We start from the raw sequence: 13,005 nt of genomic DNA on the forward strand, positions 1-13,005 counted from the left end.
ATTATATATATATATATATATATATATATATATATATATATATATATATATATACAAATTCAACCTTTGGGATATTTTGCCAATTTGAACAACCTTTGGAAGACATTATCATTAAATGCTATATATCCTATAATAATATATCCTTTGCATTTACCTTCATAAAATATGCATATATAAATGTAGTAAAGCATTATTAATGATGCTTTTTTTCAAAAATACTTACCATCGAGAATATACAATTTTTGACTGTCGCCTAAAGGTTAAGCGCCGGATGTTCATGAAAAAGTACAACCTTTGGGTTAAGTACCCCAAAGGTTGTACTGTATATGTCGGTAAAAGGTTCAATAATATATAATGTAACTTAACTACTTAACTCAGTCGGTAGAGAGGTCTGAATGTCTCGCGGCAGACCCTGTTCGAATTAAAGCGGTAAATATCGGTTAACCTAATACTTTAATCCTACTGACAAAGTTAAGATGCCAGTTCGGTAACCATGATTTATGTAGCCATCTCCTCAATCCTTTCAAGATATTGTCAAATTATTATTCCTTGCATTTTGTTTGCTGTGTTCATGACAATATTTGAAGTTAATTTTAATTCAAAGTCGGGCTAGGTTGTGATCTTACCCTCACACTAAGACGAAGGTTTATGAACCTTAATAAACAATAACAACAAAATCTATGTCATTATTATTAAACCAAATACATGTTGCTTGTCCAATGACATACTCTATTGCCGTTTTCATCATTGCATTACTCTTGTAAAAAAGCAGCATTGTTTGCAATTATGACGGGGTTGCTTAATCGCTTCAACCACCCGTTGGTGTGTAAGCTTCTTTACACTCGCACTCGGGCCTTGCCCATTCGACGAGTGCTCTGGTAAGAGTATTAGTTATTTAAAATATTTCGATAATGGTGCACAGACACAATACAGCCCTGGTTTGAGCCAATCCAATTCTTTGACGTGCCGCAAAGTACAGGACTGTCACACGGGACCCCGATTAACGTCCATCCCGCAAGATGATAAGTATATTAATGTTGCGGTTGGGAATCGAAACTGCTGTGCCTGGATTGACTAGTCTGACCACGGAACCACCCGCAAAACGTTGACAAGCTAGTAACCGTGTATTTCGGTATTTTCTCCCTATATATGGCGATACCAGTGAGCAATGATATGGTTGTCGGAATACATCCTCCGGCGGGATTATGTATGTCAAAAACGAGTCCCCTGTATCCAAAAGCGTAGATAGCAGCTAGCTTTTTTCATTTTCGTGTGCTGGAAGAACATCAATAATGATGAAACGGGTATAAAAAATACAAGTTATTATGACTATATGTACATTGCAGCATGAATGACCCATTTAAGTTGTTTAATACGAAAAGTTGAAATTGTTGTGTATGATGCCTTAATCCTGTTATGCCAATGCCAAAACGAAATTGTCTGATGGAGGCGCAGACATCGGCGACCCTATACTTGGAGGAAGAATTGGCTATTGGATTATATATATGTCTCTGGTGTAATGTCGTCTGCGATTTCATACGTTTTCTTCTCGACTTAAACAGACGTGCCGTTACAAACCAGCTGTTCCTGTACTTTCAATAACAAATAGAAACTACTCTTTGCTAATATCTACCGTTATGGCATTCCTTAAAGTACAAGGGACACACGTAGTGCACGTGCGTTTTTCAAAATAATTTCAGAACTGAAATAAGAGTGAAATCTATATACAATGTAAACTTATTATGTTTTTAATTTGAAAAGCTGAAATGCTATGAAAATATGTACATATTCATTTTGATTAAGTTTCACTCGTATCTGTTTGATTGTTAAACCATTCGAATTATTTATATGACGCTTTTTCTAAGAAAATAATGACAAACAAATCAGTAACGTATTATTTCACTTGAGAAACATCCACCAGAAACCATACATTAAAATTACACTTAGAAAAAAGATTTGTTTTAATGAATGTAGTGCAGTTAATCTCTCCAAAAAAGATTTAAAGGTGCACTTGACAATTATAATTGAATATTTGATACTGCATAAAAGCGGTAACAGCAGGGGAAAAAATGCACAATTAACGATAAGAAGGTACAACATTCGCTCCAGGCGGTAGGTCCTGGCGCGAGCCCAAGACTGTCTGCACATCATCTTTCCGCGTATCTATAGCCCATTTAAACAAAGCGACACACGAACCTTCCCTAGATTGAATAGCAAACTGATATTGCCACTAATCGTTGTTTTCTTGATTCCATCGTGTATGCGGTCGAACAACTTCTTCCATGTGTCGATCTCTTTGTGGTTGATAAAGGAGATAGGTTGCCCCTCTTTCCCATTTCTAACCTACGTCCCTTAAAAGGGGTTTACATACTTAATTATTATACGGCTCCAGTTATTAATTAAGTAGATTCCGAAAAATTAAACCGTGGCGTATTAAACAGCAAACCGTTTTGAAACAGTGTTGTTGTATTTTAAGCTTTGGCATAACACATGTAAATGTGGGGTAGACGATGTATAACAAATATAAGATATTTTGAACATTACGTTTAAGATTCAAAGATTCGTTTAAATATGTATCAAAATGAATCTAGGAACATGTTAATTCATTCAAAAATGGTTCTTATATAGTTTTCCCATCAATTTATAAAAAGTATTTCAATTACAAATCGAACTTCAGTTTTTCAGACATACTCATTCGTTTTACGATGTCTCTCCCAGAGGAGTCCGACTGCAAATATTAATTGTTCAGATATGTGACGCGTCATGAGACTTTTGGCCCGAAACCGATAGCCTCGATTTCCAGAAAAACGTGCGCAAAGTTAAAGCGTAAAAAATAAGAAAGTAATGAAGTTTTTATCGTAAAAACAACCATTAAACAATTTGTCACCCTAGATTGTTCAGTCAAATATATTCTTTACAATGTAATGTTCATAGAAATAGTGTTTTTTAACCACTTTCTTTCGTATTGTTTATTACTTTTGGTGTTATCTCCCGTAGTTGTCATGAGCTATTTTTTGACCCAAATTTAAGGATGTAGATCAAGCTGAACCAAAGGCATTTACATCAAATTAGGAATTTGTTGGTAAGTAGAATTAGTTTCATTGTTTAAGCATATAATTTCACAAATGTGTATATCTTTAATGTAATGCAATATATTCTAAATTCGGTCAAATGAATGGAAATTGATCGCAGGAAAAGAAAGCGGAAGTGAAATTTGACAGTCTGACATTGAAAATATCAACAGATCAAAATCCAGCAGATATTCTCTTTTTGCATACTTATGATGACTGAAAAAGGACATAATCAATTTTTCATCATCTTACCTCGGCCAACTATCAATACAATTATTGATGGATTTTACGAATTAATTTTTAGTTGCAGTTTAACTGTCTTTTTAGCTATGTTGATGAATTTAAAGTTGTAGATGAACTTTTTTTTGCAATGTTGATTTATGTGCATAACATACAATCTCATGAGGTTCAGGTACTTTGAAATAAATTTCTGTTATGATGAAGATGATCATGATGATTATGAAAATAATGAAGACTAATGCAGATGGGGGAAATGTTTATATAGAATAAGAGCACAATACTCTAAAAGCCAGGACCAATATTAATGACTGTAGCTGCAAGCTGCTTTTTGAGTATGCATGACATTCAGACTAACAGGAAAATTCTTTGGCATGCAATATTGTGTACATGTTGATCTGCCGGGGCATCACCCCAACTATAAACAGTTAAAGATTTGTATTTCTGTAAATACATATTTTTAGAACATTATGATCAAATGTGAATTTTAGGTCAAGCACCTGCTGTACATAGAACAACAATCCATTACAGCTTTGACTATGCCGAGCAGGTCTTCTACCTATACTAGGCACAGCAGGAGTGCCCTGCTTGGAAGTGTTCTGTAAATCATATGGTTAATTTTATTTATTAAATGAGTGGTTAATACAGTTTTGCCATTTGACTAAATTATTACAGGAGAAATGGAAAACCTTTATATTTTGTAAATTCACTGAAAAAACAGAGAAGCGCTCACATTTGCTCTGCGGCGCTCTTGTTTAAATATTTTATATTACCTTTATTCAAAGTTCTTACTTAAACATAAAATGAAAGTGTAAATATATATACATCTTTTCTATTTCAAAGTGTGTGTTTTCAGGTTCACAGATATCTCAGTGATAAGGGTTTAGCTGTTATGTGGCCAATGGTGTGGTATCTCATTTTCAACATCATCCATATAGAGAAGACTCTGCATACCTGCACATTGACGACTGTGTTTGGTGGAATAAAAACAATGCAATCATTGGGTATGATTGACAAAAGCAGTGTTGAAATACATCACTTATGCACTGCATATTGACACATGAGAACATTAGAATAACATAACAATGTAACATTTATTATTTTTTCAATACAAGTAATCAGAAATCTCAAAATATGCATTAGTCTTATAAAAATAGTTGGGCTTAAATCTGTTCTCTTTATTCTCTAAATGTCATGGATTGAAGGCAATCAGTTCAATAAATTGTATTTAATTCTATGTTTAAGGGTCTGATGTATTCTGAAGGGAGAGACACAGCATTTACTTAAATGGAAGCAGGTGACATAAAGTTCAGTCATGTGTGAGATTTGGTCTGTGGAAGGTAAGTTGTAAGAATGTTGTTGCTTTTGTTTTGTTTTAAACAACGATAAAAATTAAAAACAGATACACTGAATAAAATATGATTCGATATATCAATAATGAATCCATGTTTGCTATATTTCTGGAGCTACCCAACAATTTATGATCAGATGTGACTTCAGCTGCAGCCCGTACTAATATATATACAAGATTATGTGATTATATTGTTTACTAATTGGCACTACTTATAAGTGTAATTAACAGAAACATATTTTTCGTACATTCAAGCAATTATTCAACTTTGTTCAAACCAAGTACGTTTAATTTAGAAACTACAGTCATTGGAGATAAAGGCCATACAAGGCACTGATTGTCTACTTAATGTCTGATTACGCGATAACGTGATTGCAGCATTTGTAGAAAAGGTGAAATGTAAATGATATACTTATGAAATACCAACAAACGCAATACGCAATTTTGTATCATTTTATGCTAATTTGCATGTACATTATATGAATATTGCACGATTTATATATAGCCCTTCACTCTGTTTTATCACGACTATATGAAAGCTTTACTACTTGTTTAAGAGGATAACAAATATAATTCCACCAAAACCGTAATTAGATGTTCAAATAGAGCTTGTGCATCTTAGTTCTTCATTGCAACTGAGTGTTCGTGCCATATTTGTTACCACTGGAAATTCCATATTTTGGGGGTTTGTGGGTTAAAAAGATTTTTTGAAACCATATCTAAATAAATAATAAATTTAGTATATATTGTCACCATAGTCAATAGGCAACTAGGGCATAGGCCATGCCCTTATTAATTAGCGTTAAACCATTTTACTGAAAAATGTTTGGGTTTTTTGGCGATGAAAGAATCCAAATGACTAACTTTTACGATGTTGCCTAAACTTGCGTGTTTTCCATGGTACCATAACTAACATTATATATATTATGTAAGCTTATCATGTTTAAGTGGCATTGCTATTATTCAAATCGTTTCCTTTGGATAAACTACAATTATACAATTACATGCAATTTTGCAATGCAATTATTTACACGTATGTAATTACCCACAATCATAAAATTGCAAAAACATAATGCAATGACCTACAATTATGCAATCCCCTTCAATTATCTACACTTGACATTTCTCTTTCAACATGTACACATTTTATGAAAAATTAATCACACCCGTCTACCTCTGCCATTAAACAAATGTTAAATAAACATATATGCTACACATACTTGCTAAATACATGCATTAAATGTTCAATATAAACATCAAAACTTTTTGAAATTCCACAGTTAATTTCGTTTAGTTTGTGATAAGGCACCAACTTACAATGGATTAGTATAAAATGACATCTGCTCGACGATGCTACCGATTTTGATTAATAACACAACCACAAAAGTTGAAATTTTACTACAGAAATGCTTTAGTTTGTTAATCAAATTAAACAGGTCCTAAACAGGCTCTTCACTTCTTTTCTAAATGTAGCAATACATAAGAAATACACATAAAAGTTCATTGCAGAATTAAGCATTTTTAAGCTTAAACATAGTTCAAATAATATCGCGTACAATGTAGCGTCCATTTCAAATATAACATTTGGGACAAAGGACCCAAGCAGCCACATGAAGCTAATTGGAAACATTGTTATAAAGAAAACCAGACTAGCAGCGACAAATAGTTTTGTTAAGGACTGCTGGGTACTTTGATGTATTGCATGATTCATATTTCTAGAAGTTATTTTCACATACATTATTATGCAGCCGATGGAAATGCAAATAAACGGAGCAACAAACTCAAAAAAGAATCTCAATAATTCTTGAAACAAAAAATTGTTATAAGAAAAATCGAAATAATCAACTCCGATGACATAGAAAAAGCTCACAACAACACTTGCAGTAGCTACTATGCATATTGCAATTACTCCACCTTTGATGGTACAGATTCGCTGAACTTTGAACGGTAACATCACACTAAGAGCCCTTTCAACGGTGATCATCACAAGGATCCAGTTGGAAAAACATGTAAATGAAAAGTGTCCGACTTCAAACACTTTACGCAGTGCATAGCTCGCATCAAAAAATGGAGTAATTGCAGCGGCTACTATATTTACTGCCGTAAGGGTAACATCAGACACAGCCAATGCACAGAAATAGAAACGAGTAGAACTTCAGCTAACAACCCAGTGAGTGCATTCATGAGAGAGCATGCCAAGGACAGTGAGATTGAAGTTAAAATTGACAAGCCCACAATAATGGCTTTTCCTTGGAGAGTACCCTGAACGCATCCAACTAAAAGGACTTAATGCAAAAAGGCTCTGATCCTTTAAATAAGTGAAAACACTAATATACTGATATGTGATCTTTATAAACTAAATATAAGATTTAAGAATGAGCCCGTTACTGAGCTGATGAAAACGTGCATCAATATTTTATTGACAGTTATTAATTCAATAGAAACATGTTCATGTGAAATGAAGCTACCAGTGATTTTGAGTGAAAAACTGTGGTTTTAGCAAATGATTGATAGAAGGGTGCTACACCCTGTCTTTTGTTGGTAGAGCCCCTCTGCCATAATGTAGACCACTATATGTTTATTATTAATACAAACTTAAAACAATCTGGCAGTTGAAGCCTATAAATGCTTGAACTGAAGACATTTATAATAGTATTGTTTGTCAATATTAGTTACTTCACAGCCTGATAAAATGTACCTTAGCAACCTTTCAGTTTTTCTTAAATATCTTTATTTTTAAAACCTTCCTGAACCCTATAAAAAATTTCAGCTTTAACTTTTACCTATGAATAAGCATCGAAAATATAATTTGTCATGTACTAATGTGACCAATTGCATACCTCTTGAAACTACATAATGACGTGTACATGCTAAGTAGTTAGTATGTTACATAAATTGTTTTCATTTTTGTAAAATGTAAATGTGCCCATTTATTAACTGATCTAATTTTACAATAGTGTAAATTGTGTAGGATTGTTATGTTTATTAAATTAAGAGTATCTATACTACCATTTCATGGTTTATGAGCAATGAATGACTATACAAAAAATCACATTTGAGGTAAATTGGTAAAGTTGGTGTGATTATAATCATGTTTGTGGCCTGTTGCCATGGTAACCAGGATAAAAAACAAACTCTTAAATACCATTCAAATAAGATAAATTATAGTGAATTACAGGGGTAACATACTTTAACTTCTAGATATACATTGGTTTGTATTAGGTGCAAGTTCCAACCTAATGTCAATTTATTGTGAAAAATTGCCAATAAACTACGGTACTTGGCGAACAGTTTTTATTTATTCGGATTTTTTTATGTCAAATACATACACCATTTACAGTAAGGTTTGAGGATATCAATTAACAGATCAATTATTATTGAATGCTTCATATGGCATTTATTGTATATTTAAATGCAAATTTAACCCCAAAACGCCTTTTTCAATAAAGGTTGCCATGGTAACCAATTAATTTTCATTTATTTTCTCAATAATAATTTAGAATGGTTTTGAAAATATATTGTTGTCGTTATAATGTGGGAAATGTTTATATTGTAGTGATGAATATTTATTGCATCTGTGAATACAAATGTTTCAATAAATTCTTGAACTTTACCGAATTTCCAGCTGTTTCTTAACCAAGTGCCCTTCTAGTTTTTGTCATAATTTCGTTAAAAATAGGAATTTTTGAATTTTCTTTTCAGTATTTTTATCCTAAAGAATAGTACAGTCAGAAATTACTCATATCTCATTTTCGCCCAAAAAGTGGTTTCGGGCCAAAAATCCCGTGACTGGTCACATATAAAGAATGTGTTCATTGGTAGCACGATGCCTAGTTTAGTTTCAACTATTTTACTATTTGTGGGATTATATTGTTATAAAGTGGGGGTTGATGTTTTCACTTAAACCCAGGTTATGGTTACACGATAGAAGTCGAGACAACCGTTGGAGTATAAAAAACCCAAAAGGAATGAGGTCACAGAAGCGGAATTTTAAACGGGATAATGAGGCTTAAATTGAAATTGATTCGATTATGTTTTTTTATTGAAATCCCGATAACGGAAAAAGAATGATCACAAGTTCAGAAAACCTATTGACTATTTGACATAATATTTTGTTTAATTTTGACTGACAAAGAGGTGTATAACTGTAATATTATTAAAAAGGCATTTACTGCATGTTTTAAAGACAAATTAACACATAACAAACACTTTGCAAACACATCCTAGCAGTAAATGCACAGTTGTTTTTATGTCAGGTATCTTCGTGTTTCTTAACATGACTTTTACCTCAATTATACACCAATGATATATCTGAATCAATACGTTGAATAAATAACTGAGTCGGAAATAAAAACGTTTGTTTTATAATTATCAAGGTTTAAACAAAATCCTTATTGAGATTACATGGAAAAGAGCTTTCATATGAAATACGTTTAAGCGACATGCAATATACATTGATTTTTATTACTTCTTCAGGAAGGATCGCTTAAGATCATATCGTTATTTACATGAAGATTACAAAGGCCATTTTTCCTGCAAAATAATAGAGGGAAGAACAAAGCAATAACACTAACATAATTTTACGGAATATTTACATTTGTTTGAATTTTATTCATAATCTGCACTGAGCAGAGATTATCGATTGAAAATTTAAAAAAAAATGCACTTTTGGGACATATAAATTTGCATAGGTCCTTAAGTACGAATGTCCTGAAAATCTTGTGACAAGCATATCATCAACTTTTATGTATTTACTTCAATCTTTGATTTCGCATAACTTGACGTAAGAACGTGAAGGATTCTGTATTTAAGACACAACCGTTTCATTCATTGGCAGGTGTATTGTCCTTAAGTTTATAATAAATTCATATAATGTACTAGATGCAATTTTTTCTAAATCGAACAACTTATAGAATATTCAGTGTTTCACATATATTTTACTGTTTGAAATTATGAAATAAAACGAAAAGGACTTTATGGACTTATGCATGGCATAAAGAACGATATATTAATCAACTTTTAACCCTACCGAGCCCGGTAAACAAACACTTACTATTACAATTATTTTGATGATGTATTATCCACGTTGTGGTGACAAAACTTTTCTTTTTCTTTTCTGATTTCGTTTTTACATGAAAGGATGAGGTATTTCAGAGTATGATTTTACATATCGGTCTAACCATAAACTATTAAATACATGTCACCACAAAAACATAACGTCAAACGAACGAACGCATCAAGAAAGAAAATATCGGAAAAAACTGTATATGTTATAAACAATGTTTCAATTCTTCTCATTTAAAGCTTGTACACAACCATTGTACTAATAGAAGTCCAGAATGATACATGCTATGCAAGTTGATGGTGTTATTTTGATAAAGCTTCGGGTCCAAGTACATTGTAGGTTTTTGACCCACACCTAATTCATTCAAAAACAAATATTCAAATATAGAAAATAAATTATATTCAGTGAAAAAGAGCATACACTGGACTAGGGGCGACATGTTTATGTCTAGATAGTCCAGTATGGGTAATAATTATCTCGTTCTTGAATACTTAATTGGAAAACAATCGAACGCGGGCCGTTTGAAAAACAAAAACAAACAAAAAACCAAACAAAAACAACATAAATATGTAGATAAACATTTGAAAAAACAATCAGAAAAATAAATCAATAAAAAATGTCAACATATTCTTTGGTATTGAAGAAGTTTTAGAATTCAGATAGTAGTGAGGCAACTGGGAATTCAACAACAAAGAGGTCAGTTCACATTATTATATATGTATACACAATGGACGAAACGTCCTGATCTCAGAACACTCTCTTGCCAATGAACTGTCTTACTCATCCTTTAAAAATATCAAAGTTACAGAGTTACTAGCTTTTAGATTTTTAAGACACGCATGCTATCCAATTTCTAAATTACAACAAGTCAAGACCAATGAAAAAAAAAACATGTGTGGGACCAAATATTTCATTTATAGTAGAGCCCGCAGTTACTCATTTGGCAAATTTCCCACAAACAAATGGGATTAACCCTCGGTCTCAGAAATATGTTTCAGTCTCACTTGGGCTGTGACGGAGTCAAGCCATAACGCAGCCTCTATAGAGTGCGGGCAGACCTTTATAAACTCAACAACGGCAATAATAGACGCCAAGTGGCGACATATCAAGCCCGCTAAAAAAGCTTCAGACACAGTCAGACTATTTTCCATGTTATTGCAACACAGACTTACATGGAGTTCAACAGTAAGACGAAAAATATTTATATTTAGTATGATATATAATTTGGTAACGATCAACTTTAAAATTTAACAAACTCGAACATCTCAATTTATTGTGCACTCAATTAATTAATGTTTCAATAGAACTATTTCAATTGTTGACCTCTCAGTGTTACCTTAAGGTCCGGCTGATGTGTGTGCTACGGCGCCTTATAAATTGTGAAACCGTTTTGAAAATCCTACTATGAATGATAAATACAGCCAGGACAATGTTTGCTCAGGATCAGTTGAAGTTCTTTGTGTACTTACGTTTTGTTGAAAATACTAATATACATGGTAAAGTTTCAACCCGGACTAAGTTCAGTCAAAATAAGTTCCATTTACAGTATTCATTTTGATATTTAACTTGTATTGTGTCTTTGACATTTGACGTTCAAATCATTGCTGTGCGTTTATATCGCTTGTAGGCTCGTACTTAGGCGGGATTCCGATCGTCCAAACTTCATAAACAGACAGAAAAAAGGTACATACATTATCACTACGAAATTGTGGCTTAATAAAATCAATCTTTATTAACAGAACAGAATTTACCATACCGAAACAACAGTTTTTCTTAAGATCCGGTTTTCTACGATCATCATAATTATCAAATCACTATTGAACCCTCGGACAAATCCCGCCAAATATGAGATTTCTGCGATGACCGTGATAGTATGCAACTGACTGGTATGTTTTGCTTATTAAGCGAAAACAGTTATCTAAAATCTACGGCGTGCTTAAAAGATGAAAGAGTCATTTAGAAACGTTTAAAATTATAATCATATACACATATATGTTATAGCACCATAACTGATGATAACATTTTACTGAAAATAATGTATATATGCCATATTCTAACATGGCACATACTACTCTTACTGACAATATATTTTCTGATCCCTAAACTTTACTGTTAGGCAGAGATAATATATAAATGTCATGCGTAGGCAATTAAAAAGGCAATTTATTTCTATGTCCTTTTATATTAAAATGTGTTTACACCTCAGAGGAATAATGAACCCACAAAAACAATAACAACCAAAAGTAAATAAAAAGCAAAAAAAAATAACAAATGCGATAACATTAAATGTAAAAACCCGTATGCAAAACTATATTCTTTTTTTAACACAGTGACTTTTCGGTAAAATTTTCTGATCCTAAACAAAACTTACTTTTAGGCAGAGGTAAAATATTCATGTCATGAGTAGGCAATTAAAAAGGCAATTTACTTCTATGTCCTTTAATAATAACAAATGCGATAGCAGTAAATATAAAAACCCGTATGCAGAACTGTATTCTTTTCAAACACAGTAAATTTCGGGCAAAAGAAAATTTTGTCATGTGGTAAAATAATTTCATGTCTCCCAAAGGTTGGTGCGATGTTACCCAAAGGTCGGATTGTGTTAAACATTTCGGACACTATATAAAGTCATTTTCTTGAAAGGTCACTGTTGCTCTTCATATGTTATGAGAAATAAATGTCGCAGGTGTCAGGTTCAACGCGGGGAAAGGGCAACTACTTCAATTTCAAACATGCAATTTATTCATTTGTATTGTTAGAATGTTTACTATATAGTGATAAAATACCCGTGTATAACAATAAAAGACAGCCTAAAGCGTACAGTCGATATTATTTATAATGTTAAATAACAGATCAATTAATGTACTTTGCCATGACAACGCGGCAAATTAGTCAACATATGGGGACAAACTGGTACTCAGCTGTACACATCTGTGTCATCGCCCAATAAGCACATACTAGGAACATACGAGATATGACCATAGGCTATTTATGTGATGTTTAAAGTTGGGGAGCGGTAAATATTTAATTTTTATGTAGGCAAAATATTCCTCTATCGTTAGAATGTTCATTAAACAATAATAAACAATCTCTGTGTATAGAATTCATGATTTTCTAAAGTGGACACTCGAGACTCTTATAATGTTACATCGTGTGACAACAAAGTACTGTTTGTGGTCCAAGAGAACACATATTAGGAACAAACTGGCACATCACCTGACTCTATATTGATCTCCGCCTACTGGTTGTCGCCCTGATATAAATATTAAAGCGATAGCGTC

At 32.7% G+C, this 13,005-nt stretch overlaps 1 long non-coding RNA gene across 2 annotated transcripts; it reads left to right on the forward strand.

Annotated features, from left to right (window-relative positions):
• Window positions 1-2,990: 2,990 nt before the first annotated feature.
• Window positions 2,991-8,272, forward strand: LOC128240900 (uncharacterized). Of its 2 annotated transcripts, none has more exons than XR_008262339.1 (5): window positions 2,991-3,082; window positions 3,800-3,921; window positions 4,165-4,312; window positions 4,554-4,648; window positions 6,408-8,272. It is a non-coding gene; the product is annotated as an uncharacterized LOC128240900 (long non-coding RNA). The 2 variants fall into 2 exon arrangements; XR_008262338.1 differs by having other exon boundaries at window positions 3,800-3,909.
• Window positions 8,273-13,005: the final 4,733 nt, after the last annotated feature.

The sequence above is a fragment of the Mya arenaria genome, chromosome 7 (genome assembly GCF_026914265.1).
Source record: "Mya arenaria isolate MELC-2E11 chromosome 7, ASM2691426v1".
NCBI lineage: Eukaryota > Metazoa > Mollusca > Bivalvia > Myida > Myidae > Mya > Mya arenaria.